This window comes from Notechis scutatus, chromosome 1 (assembly GCF_049901735.1).
Source record: "Notechis scutatus isolate UNSWTSFEM ecotype Mainland chromosome 1, rNotScu1.2, whole genome shotgun sequence".
NCBI classification, from domain to species: domain Eukaryota; kingdom Metazoa; phylum Chordata; class Lepidosauria; order Squamata; family Elapidae; genus Notechis; species Notechis scutatus.
Window position 1 is genome coordinate 280,440,486 of NC_142009.1, and position 26,802 is coordinate 280,467,287.

Sequence of the window (26,802 nt, forward strand, 5' to 3'; positions counted from 1 at the left end):
TCTCCTTCCTTCTGTTCTTGCTGGTAGAATTCATTCCTCCTTATCAAACACGAGGCCAGGAGCATATAGTGTGCCCTCAGCATTCTTTCCTGGCCCAGCCATGCCATCGTCTTTTCATTGCTGGGTGCTGATAATGCTTTGGCCATTTTGAACACTGCGGGACCACAGTGAGGAAAACCGCTCGTTTTCTCTGTTTGGAAATATTAAGGAGTTCGCTCCCTTCCAGGAACATGTGGAATCGGTCGATGTACAATTCCCAGTCCTCTGCTATGGGATCAAAAGGTGCGGGTGGTGAGTTGGATCTGGCCATTGTTCCGATTCTGTTTGTAGCTATGGCTGCAGTTGCCACGTGCTCTCTGGTCCTGTCTCGTCTCAGAATCCCACCTTCATCGTCAGTGTTGGATTGTGGGTGCAAAGAGACTCAGGACGCTCAGCTCGTTCAACTTCTTTTATTCATTCTTACAGGACTGAAAACTCCAGCTGTGGCAGCTCCTTTTACAGCAGAGCTGTCCATGGCTTCGACCAGTGACAGCTGTTTGTTTTCCCACTCCCATGACTCAGCCAATCAGCAGTGAGTATGTTAATATCTAACACTGATAGGTGGCATTTTTAATTGGAGTAACCTGGAGCATATCAATTCTCTCTATGCAAATCAGCCAATCAGACATAATGGCCATTTTGAACACTGCGGGACCACAGTGTGTGAGGAATGGAAGATAGGCTGTTTGCAATGTAGAGCTTTGTAGGTTAAAACCAGCACCTTATATTGCACCCTGAGGCAAATTAGCAGCTGCCCCAGCAGGGCTATCATATGTGCTTATCAAGAACTAGTGAAATCTGGACTAGTGAAAGCTTCCATGTGGTATTCAAGGGCATGTTATGTTATTGTGATTGATTTATTGAACGTTATAACACAGCAGTAAGCAATGTTTTTCAGGTCAGGGGAATATCTGCTCAGGGCTGCCCTTCACAAGTGGATGAAACCAAACACTCCTCCCCAGTATAACAATATTTAACAAAGTGATATTCTAGGTTTTGGCACTAACAAGGCAGGCTTTGGACAATAAAAGGAGGCAGGGAATTTAGGTAGGGAGGACTGCATGATAAATGGAACATAGATAAATGAAAGACAAATCATGTCAGATCACAAACAGATTATAAGGATTTGCAGAAGAGCATCATACAATCAGAAGAGATTTTGAGTGCTTTGAAATGTAACAAGGAAAATCCTGGGCAAAATTAGGTATTTTCATGAACAAGAGGTTCAGTTATCTTGCTTTTAGTGGATTCTGTTTCTAAAGAAAAATTATTAATACACAACAGTCTGGTATGCATTTTATAGATTTAGCTGTGGATCTCTTTTCTGACAGTGGATAGAATTTATTATTCAATAACTTTATAGAGCTGCTACTACTTTTTTTTTTAAAAAAAGAAACTGCTTCTTAAACTTCCTCTCTGATTCTTTTTTCAGTCTGACATTCTGGTTGATTGAATGATAAATCTCCCAAAAGAGGAAGCCTGGCCGAAGTATCCATGTGACTCAAATGCTGTTGCTAAGCTGGAAATGGAATTATGTTTTTTGGACCACAGTTTTTTTTTAAAAAAACTGGACAATTCATTGCAAAATAGCTCAGGCAGGACTCAACATCTTGACATGCATGCACAAACACAGCAGGAACTGATCACACAAAGGCTTCTTCCCACACAGAATGGGAATCAGCTGATTTTGCAATATCCTGCCCACTTCCTCTCATTCATGGATCTGAATATAGAAAGCTAAAGTAGGATGTGAGAAGGAACAAGCTGCATATGGCCCCTTGTGGGAGTTGTATCATCATGTATCTCTCATAAATACCATGAGGAATCAGTAGGCCTGTTTGGAAAGACTCATGTTACCTTCAAATAATATAGTTTTGTTAGGAATTTTATTGGCTAAGAACTAAACACAAAGTCCAAACTGAAGGGTCATATTTTCTGGCTACCTTGTAAAAAGTAGCAGAAACTGAATTTTATTACTGAAATGATCTTATCTTTTTTTTTTACATCCACCCCAGAATAAATCCCAAAATATATCATCATCATCAATCATCATTTTTGGGGGGAAAACCCCAGGCACACATATATACTAATCTTATCCAGGTTTGTTTTTGATAACACATTAATAAAATTTAAACCAAGAGAAGAGTCAGATTCATAGCTAGGTAGAAGTAGGTAGACGTCATTGTCATAGAAATAATACACAGTAATAATTTTCTCATTTGGCATGATTTCACCTGCCTCTTATCCCTGCCAATAGCCATGTATCCCTGCCAATAGCTCTGAACACTGTGTGAAGGGCTTAGCCTTTCCATCCACTGATGTCTGTATTTGTAGTATAGGAGACTGAACCACATGGAGGTCTCAAAATGTACTGCTGTACATTAAATGATTGACTACATGAAAATGTTGATGCAGTAGGTTCAGAAGGTAGAAAAAGCTAAAAGCTGGGGAAATGCTATGTCAGGGACAGCAATCATAGTTTTCAATAATACTACCAAACTGAAATTGTTAGTAATAATGAATTAATCAAAAGAGTCTAGCATGGTGGTAGAATCATAAAGCATAGTTCAACTAAAATGGATGACTTAGGCCCCTTCCCCATGCCTTAGTTAAAGACTGAGAGACTTAGCCTCTGTTGCTATGAAGTACTATGCTAGGAAGAACATGGAGGATAGGGCCCTAGCACCAATGGAGTGAGGACAATGAGTACTAGTTCAAAGTTCAAAGTTGTTTCCCCCCATTTTCCCTCTTCCTGATAGATAATAAGTTTCCTGAATTAAATGCAGAAGTTCAGCTCCTTACATTCTTGTTTGAACACACCCCTGCTGATTACATCTTCAAAACCAATATCCTGAGGCTAACTATTCTGAGTTCCATGCTGTGATCCCATACCGTGCCAACATCTAAATGGGATTTTTCAGAAGGGCAAAATTTCATTTAATATATAGATCAATATATCTTTGAGAACAATATGAAGAAAAAGAATTTGTAAAATTTATAAAGTGCTTGGTTACTATTGCTGAAAAACAACAACCAGTAATCTGATTTTGTTTAAAACTAAAGCTTCCTTACATCTACAAAATAATGATGATTGTTTCATGTCTACCACAATCGCTGTGAGATATAACAGATAACAGATAATCAGACTTGGAAGGGACCTTATAGGTCATCTAGTCTAACCCCCCACCCAAGCAGGAGACCCTACACCATTTCTAACAAATGGCAGTCCAATCTCGTCTTGAAAATCTCAAGTGATGACACCCCCACAACTTCCAAGGGCAAGCTGTTCCATTGGTTGATTGTTTTCACTGTCTGAAAGTTTCTCCTTATTTCTAGGTTAAATCTCTCCTTGTTCAGCTTCCATCCATTATTCCTTGTCTGGCCTACAGGCACTTTAGAAAATAGATTAAACCCTTCCTCTCTGTGGCAGCCCCTCAAATATTGGAACACTGCTATCATGTCTCCCCTGGTCCTTCTCTTCATCAGACTAGCCAAGCCCAATTCCTACAACCATTCTTCATATGCCTTAGTCTCCAGTCCCCTAATCCTGGTTGCTCTTCTTTGCACTTTTTCTAAAGTCTCAACATCTTTTTTATAATGTGGTGACTTCCTTTATCTAAATGTTTTATGAAATCCATGATCTTTGACAAACTAGGATAGTTGGTAGTTATCGGCTCAGTATTTGTAAACAGCAATGGATCATGCCCAGTATTTCCTAGCCGTACCACAGATAACAACAATGATCTAATACATATCGATTTTACAGAAGACAATGTTGAAAAAGCACTACGCAATCTAAAACCATCTCTATCTATTGGACCGGATGGAATATGTGCCTACTTCTTAAAAAAGCTATCCACTGCCATAGCCAAACCTCTAAGCATAATCTTTGAAAAATCTTTCAGGACCAGCTCCTTGCCTAACCTATGGTCACAAGCCACAGTCATCCCCATCTTCAAAAAGGGAGACCCAAGCCTAGTTGAAAATTACAGACCAATCTCCTTATGCTGCGTCACCTGTAAAGTCATGGAATCAATTATTAACCAATCCATCATCCTCCACTTAGAGACAAACAACCTACTCTCCAATAAACAATTTGGTTTCAGAAAAAAACTATCCTGTAATCTGCAACTCTTACACTGCAAAAACATATGGACGACACAACTCGACCAGGGCAAAGCAATAGACGCAATCTACATAGACTTCTGTAAAGCCTTCGATTCAGTGGTTCACGACAAACTACTCTTAAAAATAAAATCCTATGGTATCACTGGACAACTGAATAACTGGATAGAAGCATTCCTGGCAAACAGACAACAAATGGTCAAAATTGGGAGCGTCCTATCAAATTCTGTACCTGTCAATAGTGGTGTCCCCCAAGGCAGTGTTCTAGGACCAACTCTCTTCATACTCTACATAAATGACCTCTGTGATCATATTAAGAGCAATTGCGTTCTTTTCGCTGATGATGTAAAGCTGTTCAATACCACAGACAATACTGCTACCCTACAAAAAGATCTTGACTATGTATCAGAATGGTCAAACAAATGGCAACTTCAAATCTCAACAAATAAATGCTCTGTCTTACATATTGGCAAAAAAAAAAAAAAAAAAAAACACCAGAAAATAAAATACAAGCTGAATAGTCAAGATCTTGTTGATGACCCAAGCTCTGTAAAGGACCTTGGAATACTCACCTCTAATGATCTAAGTGCTAGAGCCCACTGCAACTACATAGCCAAAAAGGCATTAAGAGTTGTTAACCTAATCCTACGTAGCTTTTTCTCTGGTAATATCACACTACTAACCAGGGCATACAAAACATTTGCTAGACCAATACTCGAATACAGTTCATCAGTCTGGAACCCACATTACATATCTGATATTAGCACAATTGAGAAAGTCCAGAAATATTTCACAAGAAGAGTTCTGCGCTCCTCTACTCGTTGTAGAATACCTTATGCCACCAGACTTGAAATTCTAGAACTAGAAAACCTTGAACTACGCCGTCTTCGGTCTGATTTAAGCATGGTATATAAAATCATACATTGCAATGTCCTACCTGTCAATGAATACTTCAGCTTCAACCATAACAACACAAGAGCACACAATAGATACAAACTCAATGTTAACCGCACCAAATTTGATTGCAGGAAATATGACTTCAGCAATAGAGTGGTCAATGTCTGGAATACTCTACCCAACTCTGTAGTTTCTTCCCCAAACCCCAAAAACTTTAACCTTAGACTGTCTACTATTGACCTCACCCCTTTCCTAAGAGGTCTGTAGGGGGCGTGCATAAGCGCACCAACGTGCCTACCGTCCCTGTCCTATTGTTTCTCTTATTCTTCTTTTATTTTTCTTATATGTACCCATTTCATGTATTCACAGCTATGTATACACTTATACTTATTATCTTGTAAACAATTGGCAAATCAAATAAATAAATAAATAAATAATGGCCAAATATAAGGATGGATCAATGAGCCATGAATATGCCTGTAAAAGCATTACAAAGACAGATCATACTTCAAAGCCAGTAAAATATATTAAAGATAAGCAGGCAAACTAAATATTAAGAGCATGGTTCTGGAATTAGAACTTGAAGAATATTTGAGTCAGCCAGAAATATGTTTTGGAAACATTTAATTTTTTGCCTTCTAAAGAGAACTGAACTTTAAAATGAAAACCAGTGAAACATAGTTAATCATCCATCAGGCTATTTAGTCAGTTTGAGAACTAGATATTAGAGAAAAGCAGTTAAGGGCACAGAGTGAATTTGACAGCTCAACTATTATTCATTTTATTGACTTTTATTTTTATGTACTGATTAAAATTGAAATGAACATTTTGTAAGTATATAAAATAAGATTTTCACTGTAAAAATAAAGAAAAATAAAACTATTACATGTAGATTTATTTATTTTAATTCTATTTTTTACGTCAATAAAAATACTCTGAAGAGACCGCACAGGCCAAGAGAATAAACTACAAAGTATAATAAATAGCAAAAATTACAAAAAAATAATGAAGAAAAAAGGCAAACAAATAGCAAAAATTAATTTTACAAATATTTAGATTCATGCCTTAAAATTAATTACATGTTAGATTTTTACTAAGCATGCATGTACTCAGGCTCTGGGTAAACTTGAAAAGAAGATGTGTCTGTATCAAATATATTAAAGATACAGCCACGTTAATAATACATATACTCTTTATAACAATTATACCTTTTTAAGGCTCATGCAGAATACTTGAAAAAGATATGGATCAGTCAAAAAAGCTGTATTTTTACTCCCACACACCCCAGAACACTTCTTCAGAGTCTGAGCTCCTTTGGATGGTTTCTCATCAAGGAGAAAGGGAGGTATCATTGTTTTTCTTTAAATAAATACATATGTTTGCTTCTCTCACAATTAGTGCAGTTTTAACATAATCATTTTGATCCTAGATATATGAAAGAAGGATGAGAATGAAATTTATGAGAATGTCAAATCTAATAGCTAACATATAGTTTTACAATGTTTTTCAGCAAGGAGCTACATTTTCATCTTGCCCCTAAAGTTGAACTGAAACACATTTAATAGAAGACAGTGGGGCTTGCTTAAAATGTCTCCGTTTTTCTACTCAAAATGCAACTAACAGCACAAACTGGGAAAGGAAATGAATTAGAATTTGGCCCCCAGCAAAAGCAAGCTCCCTATAATCTCCCAACACCTGGAATGTAGTACATATCTAATTACACAGGAGAAGAAAAACTATTTCATTTAGCTTTCTATATACAGCCTGTAGGTTAAGGAGAGAGAGTAGTACTCTACAATTTCAGTGATTGTTGTCTGTGTTTACCATAATTACAGAGATATTTTAGACTTCCGCATTTTGTTAGAAGCATAATATTGGGCATTGAATAGCTGAAAACCACTTTAAGTAATCTGTTATTGTGGCCATATCCTGGAGAACAGTATATTTAGGCGCCATTTGGTTAACAGGACTAGAGTCACTCCTCCCAAGCCTTCTTAAAGCTGCAGTCATTGCAAATGTGCAGTATGGGATTGAATGTGTATAAGAAGTGGTGACGGTCATAACTTTCTTTTCTCCTAAATAATTTTAAAGCACACATCTCTATTATTTATTTATTTATTTATTTGTGTGTGTCTGTTTATAACAATTTTATTAATTTATGATAACATATAAAAAAATACAAAAGCAAAAAGAAGCAGAAGTAGAGGAAGGGAAAAGTGTGGAAAAAAAGAAAGAAAAGGAATTTCCTAGAATAGGGTAATAAGATTGTTGGAAGAAACTCCATCTGGTTCAGTTCCAAGCCGGGACAGAGGCACTGGAGACAAAATGGAGGCTGGAGGCTGATTGGAAAGAGAGTCTATTTATTGATAAACAGAAGCACATCTTTGTGCTTCTGATCCAGCTGAACACATGGAGTTGAGAGTGAGGGGTATTTATACCTTCTCTTATGTTTTGCACTTGAGCTTCCTGTTCAAGAACATGTATTCTCTTTGCTGTTGTCAGATTCCTATGGGGTCATGTTTGTCTGAGTTTCTAGGTTTGGTTGAAGCTGGGGAGTGATGATGTAATGAAGAGGAAATGTAATATAAATATAATATTTTTAATATTTTTAATATTTCCCAAAATATTTCATTCTTCTAGGAGAGGAGTGGGTACTAACTTTGTACAACATCAAACCACAACTTTTTCGTTTTACATAGTAGTTTAAACTAGCCATTTCCATAACACCATATCTATCTAATCGGTAAAACCCAAAATTAAATTTTCTTTTTTTTTTCTATCTCAAGCTCAAAGTCCAAAAGTGGTTTCCAGGTAAAAACAAAAGTATTTGCATTTTTCCCCTGAAGAAAGCAGTCAATTTAGCTATCGCTGCTAACTCCATCAACTTTTGCAGCCATTTGTCCATTGTTGGGCTCGAAATCTGTATTATTTATTATGAATGCTTTTCAGTGTGCAAATTTGCCCCATCCCCTTCATTTATATCATTTGTGGTTGTAGGACCCAGGACGCAGGAAGCCAGCACGCGGCCCCAGGTTACCCCGACCCTGGGAAGTACCTTTGGACTCGCCGCCCCCCCCCGGGTCTTTCCCGCTCCTCCGCCTAGGGACGTGCAAGGGGAAGCGGCGCGCAGCACAGTAATCACAGTCAGACCCAGTTCCTTTCACTCCCCCTTAACCCCTTAACCCACCCCCACCACGCCCCCAAACCACCCGTGGTAATTCCTAGAAGGCTTCAGAGAGGTTATGAGTTATATCCTAATAGTAAATGATGAAGTATTATCATAAGAAGCCAATTGGAAGACAAGGAGTGACTCTAATCTTCTCCTGAAATCTTCTAGGAAGAAAGGAGAAATAACTAACTGCCAGAATACTTGCTCTTTGGGAGTCTGAAACAATTGATAGCAGCATACAAATTAAGTCAAGGCTCAGCTTCTCTTTTCCCATTTCTGTTTAATTTATCCTAAGTTCTCAACTGTTGTTCAAGTTCTCTCTCCTAGTAGTTTTTCCAGCTTCCTAGAAAAGCAAGGAATCAAACAAGTTGGTTCAAAAGAAGTGAGTCTTTGGGTGAAAAAAGTGTCATTGGCTTAAGGTAGTTTCATATGTCAGAGACAGACAAGAGTGTCAATGTACTCTGTCCTGTACAAAGGCAGATAGATAAACTCCACAAAGCAATCCATACAAAGTCTTTTTTAATTGGTTCATCAGGCATCCTCACTAAATCACAGTTATGACGAGATTCTTCTTAATGTCCAATCCTTTGCATATCTGTCTTTCTGGGTAAAAAGATGGTTATCTCTTATCCCTTTCATCCCATATCGTAGAAGCCAGGGGTAGAGATGCTACCATGAGGCTGTGTTCAGGCAAGAATGAAGAAACCTCCCTCAACCCACCAAGGGTCAATTCAGTGACCAATCAGGGTTACAGATGTGGCCACATGACATGATCTATATTTTCCAGGATACCTTAACTACATTTACCATGATATATTCCCTTAAGGGGATAGCTCCCAATTCCTAACAAACTATCCAATTCCCTTTAACTATAACTGGCTGGACAGCACACAATGGAAGTTATAAATGCTGTACCTAAATATCTTCTGCACAGGAGGTCCTATGGCATGGCTCAACATATCAGCGGTGCTCTCACTGTTTTGAAATGAAATGTGGCCCAAATTCTGTGTCAAACATTTTCTCCTGTTCAGGAAATGAAAGATGTATTAGAGGTAGTCCTGAGCTTACAAACACAATTGAGCCCATAATTTCTGTTGCAGAGTGAGACATGTGTTAAGTGAATTTTCCCCATTTTATGACCTTTCTTGCCATAGTTGTTAAGTGAATCACTGTAGTTCTTAAGTTTGTCATATGGTTGTTAAGTGAATCTGGCTTCCCTATTGACTTTATTTTTCAGAAGGTCACAAAAGGGCATCACATGACCCTGGGACATTGCAACTATCATAAATGCAAGTCAGTTTCCAAGTTTCTAGTTTCCAATTTTGATCACGTGGCCATGGGTATGTGCAATGGTTGTGTAAGGAAAGGTCATAAGTTTCTTTTTTCAGTGCCAGTGCTTTTTTCTAGTTTGCTAAATGAACTGTTGTAAATCTGTTGCAAATCGAGGATTACTGGTATCTATACTCCATTGTTCCAAAAAATCAGTGCAGAATATGTATTAGTCCATTTTACTGGACACACGGAATATAGATTTGATGAAAACGTATGAATTGTTTTAGGCACATTTAGAGAGTGCTTGCATTTATAAACCACTTTGGAACCTTGATATTTTCTTATTGTACAAAATTATTAAATCTAAGGAATAGCAACCTTTCTATTATTGTCTACAAATAATTCTAAGAAAAAGAGAATCCTGCTGTCTGAATGAATGAAGTAGGCTTAGTCTGGTCTTTGGAGACCTAGAGTAGTTGCCTGTCCCATGAAACATGGTATTACAATAGTTCATCCTAGGTAATCAGACAATAAGGGGAAAAAACTGAATTAAATTTGCAGCTGCAGGAAATAAATAGTAGAATACGCGGAAGAAGAATATGTTTCAGAATTTTGAAAGTAGGGTATGGTTTAAAATAAAAGTCTACATGATGTGTGGATATGATTTTGGTGCAATTCTTAAAGGTGCTTAAACTACTACATTTATTCTCGAATCCAAGGGTCTTCAAACTTAGCAAGTTTAAGACTTGTGGACTTCAACTCCCAGAATTCCTGAGCTAACATGACTGGAGGAGGAATTCTGGGAGTTGGAGTCCACAAGTCTTAAAGCTGTCAAGTTTGAAGACCCCTGCCAGTGGTAGGATTCAAATTTTTTTACTACTAGTTCTGTGGGCATGGCTTGATGGGCGTGGCGGGGAAGGATAATGTAAAATCTCCAGTCAGAGGTGGTATTTGCATGTCGTCTGAACTATTCAAAATTTCCGCTACCGGTTTTCTAAAATTGGTCGAACCTGCTGAATACCACCTCTGCCCCAAAGCAGATAGTAATTGATCTGTGATTATGTTTACCACTGCAAGACTTAATACACTTTTTTTTTTGAGATGACAAGGAACCATTAGAGCTATCTTCAGAGGTTGGAAAGGAAAGCACAAAAATGCCAGCCCTAATGCTAAGCTTTCATTGTTTGGAAAAAGAAATATCCCATATTCTCCACTCCACTATACTAATACAAAGAAAATAAAATAATATTCTGCCACAATACCATATCCAGGTTCATATAAAGAGAACCTAGTGACAATTTGAAAGAATACATCCAATCTCCTTGCTGCCATTATTGTATTACATATAAAGCACCTAAAATTACACCATATCATATTGGCTATTTTGCAATGAGATACTTTTTTTAGTATCTCTAGTCATGGTTACATGCTACTATAGCATCTGGAATGGAACAGAACATGAGATAGTTATTAAACAATGAAGAAAGGCTGCACAAATTACATTTCAAAATGAAGCCAAAAGGAATCTGGGCTGTATTATTTGCTTTAGGATCCTTGAAATTTCTCCCATTTAATGCTTACTCTACTGTAGTACCCAAGGCAAGTGAGCAGATGTGAAATTGGCAAGAATTCTGCCTACTTCCTCTTCTTTTGGATGGAGAAACTGACCAACATTCAAAATAGAGTTGTCTGGGTTTTTTGTTTTTTTCATTTGAATGGTGAAATGCCGTGGTTTGTTTTAATCTGGGTGACCTAAGGTAAGAAGAAGCAAGAGTTTTCACCAAAGGGTGAACAATATGCCTACAAGCTCCAGATATATATGGAAAAGAATAGTGTTGCTCTGGTTTCAAATAAATTGGTCAGAGAAATGCCAACTGAGCTCTCAAAGTCAGCAACCATAGACATGCCCAACCCTAATTTTGAACTGCTAACTTGTGTGAATATAATCTTGAAAGATTTATACTAATTAGTCCAGTGTGTGAGATATCCCTTTGAATTCTGGGGTAGAGATTAAATATAGGTTTCCAAACACCTGTGCCAAATTAAAAGGAGTCCATGCAAAAAAAAACACGGGGTGTTCATAAGAAAAAGGCGATGCCATTTTCTAAATACAGGGATTTTGATTGTTAGGGTTGCTGTGGTAATATAAATTGTCATTTGTGGGACTTTTCAATAGAAAAATTAGCTACTAGCCAGCTCATGCAACTGAGAAAAGTATGTTACATAATCATTCAGGACAAGCAGTTAGACGATGATGTGCAGCTGCTTGGAGCAAATGGATAAATGAAAGTTCTCTTTTTATTTCTAAGACTTCTCTACCTACAAAATGCTGTGATTATGGATGACTAATGGTGGCTTAATTGTAAAGCTCTAATTTGAAGATTGATCTGTCTCTTACTGAATGTAACTTTCTTCACATTTTATCTAGATCACACTTGATCACATCACATGAAGTCATGGGATGTATCATGACATTTTTTTTGCCTTTGCAGAGCCAGGGTGGGCATGGCCTGCACATGATGCATACGGCCCATGGGCCGCCAGTTTGACACCCCTGATCTAGATGGCGATGATACTATTGTGATCTTTGCAGTATGCTGCTGCTCTAGAAAAATTGGAACTCATGGAGACCTAGAACTGATCAAATTCAGGCTTTTGTACCACAGAGAAATGAACATCTGTTTTGATTTACCATATTTTTCAGACTAGAAGATGCTCCAAAGTATAAGACGTATCTAACTTTTGGGGAGGAAAACAAGAAAAAAATGCCTCTGCCTCCCAGCAATTTGCCTCCTTGCAGCAAACAGCAAACAGCCTGGTCAGCTTCAGCACAGCCTGATTTAGCATGAGCAGCTCCCAGAATACTGACGATCAGCTGTTCCAGGCTGTGGGGATTGCTGCTGGTTATCACCACCCATCACTGCTGCCACCTATTGCCGCCTCTGTGGACCCCATTTTTGCCCTCTGCGCATCCCGTTTTTAGCTTGCACGTGCCTCATTTTTGGCCTCCGCACGTCCATTTTTTGGCCCATTCCAGGCAGCAGGGATAGGCAGCAGTGAAAATGGGGTGCGCGGAAGCCAAAAACAGGATGCACAGAGGCCGAAAATGGGGCATGCAGAGGCAATAGGTGGCAGCAGTGATGACTGGAGACGGCATCGATGGGTGGTAGCAATCCCCGCAGCCTGGAACAGCTAATCACCGGTATTCCAGGAAACTGATCCAACCGCCAATCAGCTGCTTGTGCTAAATCAGGCTGTGCTGAAGCTGATCAGGCTGTTTGCTATTTGCTGCAAGGAGGCAAATTGCTGGGAGGCAGAGGCCAAAGGGTGAGGGCTGATGGGTGAGTGGGGCTTCGGCAACATTCACTCTATAAGATGCACAGGCATTTTCACCCACTTTTGGGGGGGGAGGGAAGTGCGTCTATTAGTCCAAATAATACGGTACATTGTTCCCTCTTGAGATCTGGAGCCAGGCTGAGTCACATGCATATACAGATTATTGTGAACAGGTAGTTGGAAAGGCTGAAATAAATACCAAAGCCTAAATGTGCTAATGCCATATTGTCATCTTAGTGAGTCAGCCATGGAGTAAAAGCAGCATGCCAACAGTATATGGGAAGCAAACATACACAACTTGTGTGACTGAGCAAGTTGTTCCACTCAGAGTGAAATTGTGCCCTTGAATCTGCAATTATGAAGCAGAGAACATAGAAATGTTCTCTAATTTTTCAGCACTTACCACCCAGCAAGATCTTCTCCAAGATATGTTGAGTCATATGGTCAGGAAATGATGTTGGTGGAGATGAAGGAACAATAATCCACCACCCAGTGGTCTATATCTAAAATTAGGTATAAACGGAGACTCTAGAAACAGCCACAGCTATGTCTGATTTTCCAAAACAAGTTTCTCCCTCCATCTTTTAATATCAGTGATATTCTTTACAATGTTTTTGTAAATGATTTTGGATGTTGTTTGACCTTTAACCTCTTGCCAGAAAAGAAGCCACCTCCATCCTGACAGACTTTTGGCAATATCATGAACTTTTTGAATCTTCACTTGAATTCAACTGTTACTTGACCTTGAAGAAAATGATTCACTATGTAACCACCCCCACACCTCATGCACAATTCTCTTATTTAGAAGTAAATTATGGCTTGTAAATGGATGTTCTTACTCATATATGGCTATTTTAATCTCTCCTTTAAAGGATCAGGTTATGTTGAAATCAGTACAAGATGGTTTGTTGACCTGAATAAGAGTTGATTTGCAAAACTTAAATTAAAAAAACTAAATATTTGATCTTATAATGGTAGTTATTATTACTAATCTGTTCATCTTTTTACCTTTCTGAAAAGAGAGAACTAATATCTTATAAGTAAAGAACCATAAATGTCTTAGGTCAAATGCTAATTCTAGACCAACACTGAAGCTTTAAACTCAACATTCCTAAACTTTCTAGAATGCCCTCTCATTACCAAATTTTTTCTACCACTTCTGGTAAAATCAGTATGGCAATGAGGGGGGAAAATATCTTTTATTGTTCTTACAGAAGAAACATTCTAAGCCATTGTACCACTAGACAAGGGCACATGGTGGCTCAGTGGCTAAGACGCTAAGCTTGTCGATCAGAAAGATCGGCAGTTTGGTGGTTCGAATCCCTAGCACCGCATAATGGAGTGAGCTCCCATTACTTGTCCCAGCTTCTGCCAACCTAGCAGTTTGAAAGCTGGAAGTGACTAGCATGCATGTGCGAGGGGAACCTTTACCTTTACCACTAGACATAGGAGCTGTGAGAGGTAGCATTAAGAACTAAAATAAGCTATGGAAATATAAATCAGTAATAGAGTTTATATCAAGGCACCTGATTGAAATAGCTAATGTCTTCCAGAGCTTTGGAGGTCTTTCACTAGTGTTCTAGCCTGATCCCAAGTCTCTGATCTCAGGAACAAAGAAAGACTATTAATTCTTTTAGACCATCTCTGGCAGCATAAAACTCAAAAGTCAAATATTTCATAAAACAGAGACAGGTTATAATCAGATAAGCAAGCATGGTTTTACTGGTAATACAGAAGGAAAATCTGATCTCCCTGATGTCCCAAGTTGTCATATGGAGCAAGCTCAATCATTTCTGGAAGCTCTTTGTCAATAATAGAAAAAGATTAATCATCTGGGGTCATCTGATCCAATGAACAAAGATGTGGAGTTGAATGGAAAGCCCTCCTTGGCCCATTTGCTCTAATGGTTTTAAGAAACAGAATACAAATATTTGTGACATGATTTAAGTCCTGAAACTCTGGACAGGTCCGTGAGGGGCTGCATTTCCTTTACCTGTGCAAAAAAGCTAGGAATATGTATGTATGACAATGGTCAACATTAGTAGTTAAAAATGTAGGGAATTATTTTATTGCTTTGAACTCTGAATTTTTTCATGACATTCTTACAGTTAGAGATACAAGAGGTTAGAAAAATGTAGCCGCTCACAGCCAGGACAGGCAACAGGTATTGAAAAAGGCTTTAGATTAATATGAGGCGCCCCACCTTGTATTTAGAAAATATAAAAAATGGGTTCAGGCAATTCGAAAGTACCAATGACATAAAGATCTCTTCTGGAATCTTGGAAGCCCGCTGCCAGTAACCCAGGGCAAAACTAGGCATTAAGATAAAATCTGTATTATTTTAAATCCAAATATCCATATACATAAGTTGCTGTATTGTGGAGAACCAACTGCTGCATGATTTAAGGAAGAAAGGAGGATGCTTGTTCATATGATTCTTTGGGGAACTGAAGAACGTCAAAAATGGTTGTGTTCTCAGTCTTTGAAAGAGTTCATATGTGGTCATTTTTCCTTGGAGAAAAAGCCTTGCTGTCTGCCCTGAAATATTGATAAAGTGTGTTATTTCATTTCATTTCATTATTTATTAAATTTGTTTGTCCTAGATCTCAATGCATTTATAATGCCCTCCCCTTTTTTATTAACTAGACGCAGAAGAGACAGAATTTGGAAGTTTTTGTAAGCTGGGCTATGAACAAGAATATGCTAACTTTCTAATTTTTTCTTTTCTTTAACTTTTTAATAAAATGAAATTTTGCTGAATAGGGCAGTGGGAACCTGCTGTGTTCAAGGACTAGCAGCAGTCCTCCCTCTGGTCCGCCGCCGACACAGGAGCGTCGATCGCTCCCATTGGCTGATGCCGTTTGACAGCCGGCTATAAAAGGGAGCTGTCAAACAGCATCAGCTGTCGCCGCCAGCTGGCTGTCAGATAGCCTCGGCAGCCACGGCGACCCTTTATTCGTTAGAATAAAGCTTGTTAGCCTCAGCCTGGTTCCGTCTCTCTCTGTAACCGCCACTCTACAACACTGGCGACGAGGATGGGATGCAGCAAAGATGACCAGGCAAGACAATTGAGCCGAAGTCCCAATAAGAAAGAGCCGAAGCCACTACGAGCTGATCGAAGTCACCGCCGCTGACGCTTTCCAAAGGGCGCGAACTTTAAAGCTCTCCAGCTGAGGAGCCAAACGCCTCTGACAGGCGCAGCCAGAAACGCTTTTCAGTTGAGGAAACCAACGCTGCCACTCTAATGGCCTCAAATCCAACATTCCCTCAATTCCAGCCGGGGGCAGAGACATGGGAATCATATATGAGCAGATTCAAATGCTTTTTAAATGCCATTGATTTGCCTGAAGCTACGGACTGAGGAAAAGGTCCTATTTTTTAAGCTTCTGTGGGGCTACAGTTTTTGACACAGCCTCTGCGCTAGTGTCCCCAAGTTCTATAAAGGCTATTCCCTGGAATGAGTTGAGGGAAATCTTGTCAAACCACTATTCCCCCAGACCCTCTCAGATAGCTAGGAGACTGGCTTTTAGGAGGAGAGTTCAAGCTGAAGGGGAAACTGTGAGTCAGTACATAGCAGCATTAAGATCAGCTGCCATACACTGTGGATTTAGGGATTACCTTGAGGACATGCTGCTTGACCAAATTGTGGGAGGAGTTAGGGACCTAAAGCTTCAGAGGCGGTTACTGGCTAAAAAAGATTTAACCCTAGCCTTAGCTATTGAGGAAGCTCAGGCTGCTGAATTGTCAGAACTATCAGCAGCTGAAATTCAGGGAAACACCTCAAAGCAAGGGCAGGCTACAATCCACTATGATGAGGTCTCCCAAGAAGAAGAAGAAGAACCTCTTGAGGTAAACCGCCTCACACGTCCAAGACCCCCCCTAGGCCCACCTAAGAAAAACAACAGCCAGACAACCAAACAGCAACCCCAGTGTATGAGCTGCGGGGGTAACCACCATAGATCAACTTGCAGGTTCAGAAACATTATCTGTCTGAACTGCCAGAAGAGAGTGCACATAGCCAGGGTTTGCCAAGCTGAGCAGGCCTCCACACAAAGACCTCAAGTTTCTGCCTCCTTCCAAAGGCAAGTGGAAAATTGCTACACTTGTTACCACGCAAACAATACCACCCCTAGGTCTAACAAAATAAGCATTTCTCTTTTTATAGAAGGTAAGCCCTGCCGGATGGAGGTAGACACCGGGTCAGCCCTCTCCATCATCTCGTGGGCCACCCTGAAGAAGTTGCTGCCTTCGCTGTCAAAGAAGAAGCTGATCAACTGCCACCTGGCTCTTCGAGACTACCAGGGGAAGACCATTCCAGTCCTGGGTAAGGGAAAATTCCTCATTCAATTCCAAAACTTTAGAGGTCACTTGCCACTGGTGGTTGTAGATGGTGCCCTTCCTAGCTTGCTAGTACTAGATTGGTTCCCTGCCCTGGGCCTTAACATTACAGGGATTCACTCTGTAGTAAATTCTGAAGTAGATGCCCTTTTTAGGGACTACTCTGATGTTTTCAGCAGTGAGCTAGGTTGTTATTCAGGCACCCCCATATCTTTCGATGTGGGTCCACAAGCCACCCCAATTCGTCTAAAACCTCGAAGGGTACCCTTCGCCATTCGGCCTAAATTGGATACGGAATTAGACAAACTTATTAAACAAGGAGTGCTGGAACAGGTAGATTTCGCCAAGTGGGAGACGCCCATAGTCACCCCCTTAAAAAAAGATGGCAGCGTGAGAATTTGCGCTGACTATAAAACGTCCCTCAACCGTTTCCTCCAAATTAGTGCATATCCAGTACCTGTAATCCAACACCTGCTCCACTCCTTTGAGCCAGGCATAATTTTTGCAAAGTTAGACATGTCCCAAGCATACCAGCAATTTCCCGTGGACCAACACACTGCTGACCTACAAACTATAGTTACACACAGGGGCGCTTTTAGATGCAAATGTTTACAATTTGGAGTTAGCGTAGCCCCAGGCATTTTTCAATTGCTCATGGAAAGAATCCTCCAGGGCCTACCAGGGGTTGTTCCATACTTCGATGACATTTTTGGTCTCTGCCACCAACAAAACACAATTGTTACTCAGAGTGAGATCTGTCCTTGACAGGTTTAGGCAAAACGGGCTTAAATTGAAAAAAGACAAATGCACCATTGCCACCAAACAAGTAGACTTCCTTGGTTATCGAATTGACGCCTCGGGAATTCACCCCATAGAAAGTAAAGTTAGAGCTATTCATGAGGCACCCACACCCTCTAACAAAACTGAATTGCAGGCTTTTCTAGGACTCCTGAATTTTTATGCATCTTTTCTGCCTCACAAGGTCTCTGTAGCTGAACCCCTACATAGGCTCCTAGATAAGAAGGCTCCCTGGCACTGGGGACAGAGAGAAGCCAACTCTTTCCAGGCAGTAAAGTCTCTTTTAACTTCAAACGCTGTGTTAATTCAATTTAACCAAAACCTGCCCCTGGTGTTGGCCTCTGATGCCTCTCCCTTTGGTATAGGAGCAGTATTGAGCCATAGGCTCCCAAATGGATCTGAGGCACCCATCGCCTATTTTTCAAGAACATTCTCTGCTGCAGAGAGGAACTATAGTCAGATCGATAAGGAGGCCTTAGCAGCTGTGGCTGCTGTAAAAAAATTCCACAAGTTTCTCTATGGCCATTTTTTTGAACTTGTAACGGATCACAAACCACTATTGGGACTGTTAGCTGGTGATAAGCAAACCCCACAGGTGCTATCCCCGAGAATAACCAGATGGACTCTGTTTCTTGCCGCTTACTCATACACACTGGTACATCGCCTGGGGAAGAACCTGTGCCATGCAGATGCCCTCAGCAGATGCCCCCTGCCAACACCAGTCGAGGACCCAGCTCCCATCCACGCAATTTTCGACTGCAATGAACTAGACCTGCCAGTCTCAGCTGAGGATATTGCAGCACACTCCAAAAGAGACCATGTGATTTCCCAAGTCCTGGACTGGGTGGGTAGGGGGTGGCCTGATATTCAGTTCGCCCCTGAATTCATGCCATTTAAGACCCGCAGGCAGGAGTTGTCTTCACTACAGGGCTGCCTGTTATGGGGGACAAGGGTGGTCATACCACCCACCTTGCAAGAACCAGTTTTAAGGGCACTGCACGAGAGTCATCCTGGCATCGTAAGGATGAAGGCCTTGGCCCGCAGCTACGTCTGGTGGCCAGGATTGGATGCCCGGATTGCCAACTGGGTTAGCACATGCCAACCCTGCCAGGCAACAAGAGCAGCCCCTCCAACAGCTGCCCCAACCAGATGGGAGGATACGGGGGCCCCTTGGGCCAGGCTGCATATTGACCTGGCTGGTCCCATGCAGGGGAGGACATTTTTGGTTGTTATAGACTCATTCTCCAAATGGGCTGAAGTGGCCTTGTTACCCTCCACCACGACACTGGCTGTCACAAGGGCCTTGACCAGACTGTTTGTTACACATGGACTTCCTGACACTTTAGTTTCAGATAATGGCCCCCAATTCAGTTCTAATGAGTTCGCCATCTTCGCAGCCAACCTGGGCATCAGACATGCTCTCACAGCCCCCTTTCACCTTGCAAGTAACGGGATGGCAGAAAGGGCTGTTAGGTCTGTCAAGGAAGTTTTGGCCAAGCTAGGCCAAGCAGACTGGCACTCCAAACTGTCCACTTACCTACTCACGCAACACGCTACTCCATGCCCCACCACCAACAAGTCCCCTGCTGAACTTTTGATGGGCAGACGCCTCAGGACCACCCTGGACAGGTTGCACCCCCACTACGCTCCTAGCACACCACTGGCTTCTGACAGCCATGCCAGGGAATTCGCCCTGCAAGACCTGGTTTATGCCAGGAACTATGCAGGGCACCCCTTATGGCTGCCAGGGCAGATAGTTTCTGTTACAGGGCCCAGGTCATACAGAGTCCTCCTGGAAGACGGTCGAATTTGGAGAAGGCACGTGGACCAGCTGAGGAGACGCTGGAACAGGCCTGCCGCCAAAATCCCGGTCAACCAGCCGCCGGACGACCTGGTCTACTTACCGCCTGCCCCAGCCGACCCGCCGAAGGACCTGGTCTACCAGCCGCCCGACAACCCAACCAACCGACCGTCGCGAGAGGACTCACCCGAGCAACATCCGGACAGCAGGTCTAGGATGGCCGACGACCCTCCGCAGGCTCCTGTCGCCGCCCGGGAAGAACTGAACTCGGTAGCAGCCGAAAAGCCCCTGGAACTACGAAGATCAGGCCGCGAGCGAAAGTGGCCGTCCCGGCTGCAGGACTACGCATGCTCGTAGCCAGGGGGAAGGAGTGCTGTGTTCAAGGACTAGCAGCAGTCCTCCCTCTGGTCCGCCGCCGACGCGGGAGCGTCGATCGCTCCCATTGGCTGATGCCGTTTGACAGCCGGCTATAAAAGGGAGCTGTCAAACGGCATCAGCTGTCGCCGCCAGCTGGCTGTCAGATAGCCTCGGCAGCCGTGGCGACCCTTTATTCGTTAGAATAAAGCTTGTTAGCCTCAGCCTGGTTCCGTCTCTCTCTGTAACCGCCGCTCTACAACAGAACCCTTTGTCTGAAAGTACTTTTTACAGTCAGCCTTTTCTCTATCTGTTGTTTCCTCACTTGCAGGAAAAAGGAAAAACAGAAGATTTGCCTAATGTCTACTATGTCACTACTATGAGAAACTCTGCAGCATTCCAGTGGCTGTGTTTCAACTCTGGAGTCTTTTTTGTTTGTTTGTTTGTTTGTTTTTAAACCAGTCATGTATCCTCCAAACAACATCCCATTTTGCCCTTATCATATATAAACTCAACATTAGTGCAGTAAAGTAATCACCAAATGCAGTCTTTTCTCTATTATTCTTGTTGCACGATGCCATATTTTTAAAAAAACTGTGGAATTGGCCTAAAGCAGAAACTATGTTCTCCACCTTGAGTTACTATTTGTAAAAATAATAAAAGCAACATACAGATAATAATAATAATAATAATAATAATAATAATAATAATAATAATAATAATAATAATAATAATAATAATAATAATAGCAATGTCGAAAGTGTGGATCATCGACATTGCTGTACCTGGTGATAGCAGAATCAACAAGAAACAACTTGAAAAAGTCACCAGATATCAGGACTTGAGAATCAAACTGCAGAGACTCTGGCATAAACCAGTGCAGGTGGTTCCAGTGGAACTCGGCACACTGGGTGCCGTGCCTAAAGACCTAGACAAGCACTTAAAAACAATTGGTGCTGACAAAATCACCATTGGTCAGCTGCAGAAGGCCACCTTACTGGGATCTACTTGCATAATCCGCTGATACATCACACAGTCCTAAACACTTGGGAAGTGTTCGACTAGTGATTTGTGATATAAAACCCAGCATGGTTATCTCGTCTGCTGTGTATACTGTCATTTTTGTGTACAACAACAACAACAACAACATACTTTAGATAAAATAACATGATAAGATAACTTTTATTGTCATTTTTTTACTGTGAGCATGCTGGCCCACATTAAAAATGAAATTCTGTTGCCTGCTCTTCAAGAGAAAGTGAATAGCTACCCAAACACACACCATGTCTTGGCCAAAGTTTTGGGTCAAGAACCAAGTCTTCATGGCTTCTCTAAACAACAGCGAGCCATTCAGATCTTGGGGGAAACTTTATTCCAGAGGGAAGAGACTGCTATGGAGACTATTATTATGGCCAAATTCATAAGCATATGTACTACCGTAGGAGATAAGTGATGTGATGTTCGGGGGTGTGAATATAAATTAGATTTTTTCCTAATTGTCAGGGTAACAAAATAGCCTCATAGATGTTCACAGACTCAAAGGTTGTAAGTTTTGAGATTGAATGTCTTAAGTATCTTTAGGGACTACCTCAAGAGCATGTCAAGGGCTCTTCACAAAATGATTGCCTCTCCATCACACCCACCTACACATGCTGTGTTGGTACATACATACATACATACATACATACATACATACATATATATATATTCTTAAGTTTTCGCGGGTACTTACATGTATGGCCTTCAGCTTTGTCCAGGTATTTTCCCACGTCATAGTAGTGGTGCTTTTAAAGTTGTAGCAACGTTTCAGCAGAATCTCATCTGCCACCATCAGGCTTTTGTATTGTGTTCATCTGTGAGTTAGACTTTTACAGTGGTTTCAGATTTAAATTTGGAGCAGCCTATTGCTGTGCCAGAATGGTTTTTTCTTCATCCTGATTGGTTGAGAGTCTTGGTCTGTGTTTATTGGTCTTGGAGTTTGCTATGTTCTGCTTCTAATATCTTCTGTCTGTTTTTTTGGCTCTTTTTGTATCTTGATTGGCTGGCAACATTGTGTTACTTTATTGGAGGCCTTTAGTGCAGCTTGGCTTCCGGTAAATGGACGGCTATCATTAGTTAGGAAGCTGGGTTTCATCTGGGTGCCTGGTTGGGGTGTGTTTGAGCTGGAGGTATCAGGGGGGATCTGTTTGTGCCCAGGTGTTTGCCTGGCTTGTGGTGTGGAGATTTTTTTGTTTGTGAGTGCAGGCTTCCAAATGATTGACAGCCTGGACCAGAAAGCATGAACAGAAGAGATGATTCCACCAGGCTGTCAATCATTTGGAATATACTTGAACCGTACACACACACACACACACATGTGTATATGTGTATGTGTGTGTGTGTGTATACACACACACACACACACAACATATATACATATAATACATAAATTGAATATACATTATATATATTTGCTAATCATTAAGGTCACTAACAACCTGCATATGTGTGTAAACCTCAAAAGAGAGGCAATGAGATTTGTAGTTCATATCTGCAATCATTTAGTTAGCCTAGTCCTGAGCATCTGAAAGTATTGCACAATAGAGGATTCTAGCGCAACCTTTTTAGCATGAATGCAGTTGCATAGAGGATAAATTTCCTACATGATATGTTAACCACTTCTTTAGAGACAGAGGGAATAATTTAATATGGTGGCTTTTCTCTTATTTGCTTTCTTAATGCAGCTGGCAGCTGGCTGAGTGCAGAGATCTAGCCAAAGGCTATTAAAGGAGGAGATGGTGAACAGGAAGGAGAATGTAGATGCCTGGAAATAAAGGGAATTTCGGGGCTTCTCATAAAAAGAATGCTAGGAAATGTGGCAAAAATAAAATCAATCTATCTATTTCTGTTCATGAATACAGAAGCTAAAATATTTATGAACATTTGTTTTTTAAAATTCAAAAGCATTTTGCTTGCCTTCAGAATCTGAGTACATGAACAGCTGGTCAAATGTTGCAAATGGCATCTTCTGTGTCCCATGAAAGTATCATGGGATACTGCTGAAAGCAAACCTTGGCAGCACCCCAAGATCTTCAGAATTTGGATTTATATAACCGGTTTCTTTTAGCCCAGGCAAAAGTTGTTGGAGGTAAATTTCCCTTGACTTTTACTGGACCACCACTATACATGAATCAAGCTAAGAGGAAGCTCTAATTAGGAAATAATGTTATTGTTTTTCTTTAGGAATAGGGATGCTTCAGTCTACCCAGTGATAATTAAGTCTACTGCCATCTGCAGATTAAACCACAGAATGATGCTATCCACTTTCATAAAAAGAAACAAGCTGTAAGAGAAGGACTGGCAGAACCAAGAATGAGGAGTCAGTTTAGAGTTGTTACATAGCCACAAGCTAAGTCCAGCCCCTTTTCCTCCCTTGCCACTGATCCTTATCTAGCTCTAACCAGGTGCTGACCATTAGTTGAGAAGATTCCTATGTATAGGCTTTAGTAATAAATCAGTTAAATTAAACCTTCAGGCGTGGACCTGACATTAAACTTCTCAACTCACAAAAATATCAAATGAAATGGTGTAAGGATCTGAGAAGGATCTGAAATAGAAGACCTCCAAGATCCCTTCCGACTCTGTTACCTTGTTAACTCACATGGCATGTGATCCATAAGCAGGAGCAGCAGTTGACAAAACAACTGTAGACATTGTTCTATGCTGTCAGTATAGTATGGAGAAACAATTATGCAATTTGTCAGCAATGGTGCACCGACCAGTGCAATAGATGTAGGATTTGGTGCAGCCCACACCACTGTAGCTCTGACATTACCGTATTACAGAGTAGTCATGGAAGCTTGCCGAAAAGATCTGGAGGAGAATCAGAAAGGATGAGAACCTTCAAAGTGCAATGTGACTTGTTTATGTGAACCTGAATGGCAGAATTTCCAATTCACCAGCCACACATCTCCTTTGTGTGCATTTACTGACAGCCTCAGCAGCTCAACAGGCACTCTTGATCACTGAAACGAAAGACTCCATTATGAATAACTTCATGGTTAACTTCAGGAGCCACTTCAGAGATCCAATAAGAGAGGTTACAGTGACCTACAAAATTCATCAGCTTAAACAGGGTAATCAAAAGATCAGACTTTACATAACAAAATTCAAATTAATCACAGCAGACATAGGCCAGAGTAAGGCAGCTCTAATTGCTCAGTTCAGACAAGGACTGAATGGTCAAATTGGAACTGAGCTCATTAGACAAAGGGTTCTACAGACTCTAGACCAAATGTACTAATTTTATTATCACTGATTCATGTTCGGAAGAGATTCGAAGCCGATTTGGATGACACAGCCAGCCAGTATCACACCTAACTATTCATAGTTCTCCCACATATGCCAACAGGAACAGGCAGGAAGAAGGGATTACAGTGTTAGATGATTCTGTGGCAAAGGCCAACTTTATAGACTTTGCAATGGTTAAAGGATTACAGACCCCTATAGTCACTTTGGCCAAGCCAGTGCAAGTATAAACAAAAGATGCTCAAGCTTTGAAAGCAGACCCAATTACCACATGCCATGATCCTATGCAAATAGTTATAGCCCAACATATTGATACTGAATGTAACAAGCCACTTACGTTTTAATCATTTGGGGATTGGAGTGGATGAAGCTTCACAATCCCACGATGGATTGGAAAACAAGAACCCTGTCTTTATTATTTATTTATTTATTTATTTATTTATTTATTTATTTATTTATTTATTTATTTGTTTGTTTGTTTGTTTGTTTATTTATTTATTTATTTATTTGATTTGATTTGATTTGCCAATTGTTTACAAGATAATAAGTATAAGTGTATACATAGTTGTGAATACATGAAATGGGTACATATAAGAAAAATAAAAGAATAAGAGAAACAATAGGACAGGGACGGTAGGCACGTTGGTGCGCTTATGCACGCCCCCTACAGACCTCTTAGGAAAGGGGTGAGGTCAATAGTAGACAGTCTAAGGTTAAAGTTTTTGGGGTTTGGGGAAGAGACTACAGAGTCGGGTAGAGTATTCCAGACATTGACCACTCTATTACTGAGGTCGTATTTCCTGCAATCAAGTTTGGTGCGGTTTACTTTGAGTTTGTATCTATTGTGTGCTCTTGTGTTGTTATGGTTGAAGTTGAAGTATTCATTGACAGGTAGGACATTGCAATGTATGGTTTTATATACCATGCTTAAGTCAGACCGAAGATGGCGTAATTCAAGGTTTTCTAGTTCTAGAATTTCAAGTCTGGTGGCATAAGGTATTCTACAACGAGTAGAAGAGTGGAGAACTCTTCTTGTGAAATATTTCTGGACTATTTTTTGCGCTCCATTTTTGGGCCTCCTGGGCCTCAGGGAAGCCTTCTGGGAGCAAAAACGGCTCCCCAGGAGGCTTCTCTGAGGCCCAGAAAGGCAAAAAAATGGAGCAGAGGGGGAGTGCGCAGCCGCCCTGGGCCTCAGGAAGCTTCCTGGGCAAAGCAGTAAGATAGTAAGGGGGATCCCAGCACAGATGATTGTCGGGAAGAAAAAAAAGAAATACCTTAAGGAGTGACTGGGTGGGAAAGAATGCAGTCAACAATGTCGGGTATGTGTGCGATGTCGCACATGCGTGATAAGGACGGGCAGGGAGGGGAGGGGCAGGCAGAGAGAGGCGGGCCCAGCCAGGGGCATGATTTGTTGGTTCTCTGAACTGCACAGAATCATAACAACCGGTTCTATAGAATCAGTTCGAACCGGTAGAATCCCACCTCTGGATATAAAGGAGAATATTTGTAACTTAGGGTTGAAATGAGGGGTCCTTAGTTTTCTCTGAGCTTGACTGTTTTCTTGTCAATGTTTCATTACCCAAACTAGCTAACATCATCAGTACTACTCTAGTACTAATACCAGCTCTAATTATGTTATCTAATTTGTGTAATGAAATGTCTGCAAGTAAACAACCAAGCTCAGAGAGCACCAAGGACCCCTCATAGACAGAGATAGGTTGGAATTACATTACATTGGAAGAATAGCTACGACTACTATTTTAGCTACTTCCTGTATCATCTCTTTCTCTTCACCTGGTGATGCTACCTATTACTAGAACCTCCATCTGCCTTCTGTAATGAAACAATCCTATGTGATATATTCAGCACATGTTGACATCATGACCATCAGGTCTAATGTAGTCCCTGGTGTTTTATGTGAGAATGTGAGCCTGTTAGATTGTCTTCTTCAAGCAATAAACATTCAATTATTTATAGTAAATTTACATATTTATTTTATAATAATTAGGTCCATTTATTATTGTTTGGTATGTCTAAGGATACTTCAAATATATCGTTAAATTAGTGTACAGCCAGACAGATGCATCAAAGAGCAAGCCACTAAGTATATGGGAATCAACTGTTCTGCCCTGATAGTCTAGCCCTATTTCACCTCTGCTTTCAAGGTCATTTGAGTCCTTCCTCTGTCCTTACAGTTTCAATGCAGTATGGGAGAAATTAATGGAACTGATTGGTGTATTCTCCTGGCTTCATTATTCTCACTCGGAGCATTACATTCTGGCCAGAAAAGCAATCAGTAACTGCCTTTCTTAACATGTGGTGTGATGCAGAAGAGCCTGACAGATGCAAGATAGATGCTCTGGACAGTAGATTTAGCCAATATGCC

The 26,802-nt window shown here is 40.8% G+C and overlaps 1 long non-coding RNA gene across 2 annotated transcripts in view; it reads left to right on the plus strand.

Moving 5' to 3' along the window:
• Nucleotides 1–20,669, plus strand: part of LOC148133406 (uncharacterized) — a 69,209-nt gene extending 48,540 nt beyond the window's left edge. Inside the window, exons 4-5 of one of the 2 annotated variants that reach the window (XR_015746753.1) lie at nucleotides 466–571; nucleotides 20,461–20,669. This is a non-coding gene — a long non-coding RNA (uncharacterized LOC148133406). Of the gene's footprint in view, nucleotides 1–465; nucleotides 572–1,471; nucleotides 3,731–20,460 lie in introns of those variants that run through there. The other variant, XR_015746752.1, reaches the window with a different exon arrangement.
• Nucleotides 20,670–26,802: the final 6,133 nt, after the last annotated feature.